We start from the raw sequence: 2785 nt of genomic DNA on the forward strand, positions 1-2785 counted from the left end.
CAGTGACAGTGGGAGTCCCTTTCATGTTAACTTCCATGGCAACTTTCAGTACTCTCAACCATGGCATCCTTCTGGAGGGACTGGCTGGGTTGGGAGTGAGGGCAACATGCTTTGGTGGTTTTTCTCTTGTCTGACTGGAAGATTCCAAAAGGTGGTGCTGGGGCCCCGCTGCTTGGCCCTGTGGCATTTATGTTGTGGGGTCCTGCAGGTACCTTGTACCCCATCTACATGAAAACAGTGGGGAAGATCATCCAGGAATCTGGAGTAAGGTGACACCAATATATAGATAAAACCTGGTTCTACTTCTCCCTTTTAGCTGAGTGTAGATGGGTCTGGAGAAAGTAATGTACTAGATGAGAGTGAATAAACTGAAGCTCAATCTTGAGAAGACTGGTCAATGGCAAAGCTGCTCAAGAACTGAGGCGTCAGCCTGTCCCTGGAGGACGGTAGCACTCCCCCTGAAGAAGCAGGTTCAAATCTTGGTGTGCTGCTGGATCCTGATCTACAGCTGGAGGCTCAGGTCTCATCTACAACACATAGCACTTTTTATTAGCTTCAGCCGGGTACACCAGTTGTAGCCATTCGTCAGATAGTATGACCTGGCCATGCAGACCCAGACTCTGATCGCATCCAAATTAGGTTACTATAATGCGAGAAATGAGAAGGGAGCACTCACTGGAGAAGACCCTGATGCTGGGAAAGATTGAAGGTAAAAGAAGATAGGGACGGCAAAGGATGAGATGGTTAGACAGTGTCATAGATGCAACGAACATGAAGTTGAGCAAACTTCAGAGGACGGCGGAAGACCGGAAGGCCTGGCGTGATCTGGTCCATGGGGTTGCAAAGAGTCGGACTCGACTGTGCGACTGAACAACAAACAATGCATTCTCTATGAAGCTGCCTTTGAAAATTGTCCAGAAATTCCATTGGTTCAACCTGTGGGAGCCAGGCTGTTGTTAGGAGCTGGATAAAGGGATTGTATTACTTCTGGGCTGACAGACTTGCACTGGCTTTGCATCTGTTCCTGGATACAATTCAGAATGCTGGTGCCAGGTTCTTACCTTTAAAGCCCTACATGGCTTGGGGCCAGGACACCTGAAAGACTATCTCCTCCTCTACTGTCCAGCCCGCCAGTGAAGATCCTTGTTAGGAGAGCTTTGCAAGTTCTAGTGCATCCCCCCCCCCTGCCCCGTAGTTCTATCTGGGAGAGAAAAAGATTCACTCAAGGCTTTTCGCTACTAAAGCAGGCAGTTTTATTAAGAATGACCATTCTAATTCAAGCAAGAACAGATCATGCTAGCATACTGAACAAGACTCAGTCTTCTTCCTTTGTAGGCTAAAACAGACAAAAGGTCAGGGGGGTTAGAATTCCAAAAGAAAGTTCATCAATTCCATTCTCAGACATAATTCCTCCTTTCGGAGTACACCCTGCATTCCTTCTAGGGAGAAAAGGAAAATAAGCCCTTTATATATTTTTCATGGGAGATAAGGATGGAACAGACCTTTGAATGAGATAGGGTTGCTTAGGGATCAGCAGTTCAAAGAGCAGATTATGGGTAATGGTAGGAGGAAAGACAGAAACATCCTGAAATATAGCAGATCAACTTTAGGCTCACTAATCAAAATCATTGCAAGAGACTTAAATCTTTGCTTAACTCCTGATGGTGAAAAAAACCCTTTAACAATCCTCTTCCCAAGCCCTGTTCTCTATGCCTCTCCCTGCAGAGTTGAGGCAGGTACCAACTAGAGACTGAGATTTTTCAGGGGTGGCACAGTGCCCTCCTTCTTGAGGCTTACCAGGTGCTTGCTTTACTGCTACTCACTGTTTTTATGGTCTTCCTCTGGACCAAGGGCGGTTCAGGATGTGCAATGTCTTGGGCTATTTTATGCCTCTGGCTTACTTTTAATGGCTGGTTTTTAGAGCTGATAATGTATGTTGCTTTTATCATTCTATCATGTTTTTATTTGTAAACTGCCTTCAACAAGTCTCTGGTGAGGCAGTATATAGGAGGAGGAGGAGGAGCAGATTGGATTTATACCCCGCCCTTCACTTCGAGTCTCAGAGCGGCTTACAAACTCCTTTCCCTTCCCCTCCCCACAACAGACACCCTGTGAGGTGGGTGGGGCTGAGAGAACTCTGACACAAACTGCTCTTTTTCAAGGACAGCTGTGCCAGAGCTTGTGACTGACCCAAGGTCACATCAGCAGGTACAAGTGGAGGAGTGGGGACTCAAACCCGGTTCTCCCAGATTAGAGTCTGCACACTTAACCACTACACCAAAAATATAAATGTTTTAAATAAATAAATGTATTTTTTAATTTTATTTTATGTCAGTTGAATAGCAACAGCATGGAAGCAGCATGTGCCTTTAAATGGGAATGAAACTCTGCAACCCGGAGAGCTACTGCTGACATGGGTGTACTGCAGCCCTCTACACAGAAGGATGGTTCCTGTCATCATAGGGCTCCTCATTTCATACTATTGCTTTCCCACAGTGCCTCATAACATCAATTGGTTCAACTGGCAGCTAGATTCCTTTCCCCATCTGTATCTTGAGTATACAACCAGGGGCAATCTCAGGAGCCAGTTTGCTGTAGTGGTTAGGAGCTCGGACTCTAATATGGGAGAACCATGTTTGATGCCCCACTCCTCCACATGCAGCTGCTGTTCTGACCTTGGGTCAGTCACAAGTTCTTTCAGAGCTGTTCTCAAAAGAGCAGAGAAAGAGCTCTCTCAGCCCCACCTACCTCACAGGTTGTCTGTTGTGGGGAGGAGAAGGGAAAG

This window comes from Gekko japonicus, unplaced genomic scaffold (genome assembly GCF_001447785.1).
Source record: "Gekko japonicus isolate JY-2015 unplaced genomic scaffold, Gekko_japonicus_V1.1 scaffold12, whole genome shotgun sequence".
Taxonomy (NCBI): Eukaryota; Metazoa; Chordata; class Lepidosauria; order Squamata; family Gekkonidae; genus Gekko; species Gekko japonicus.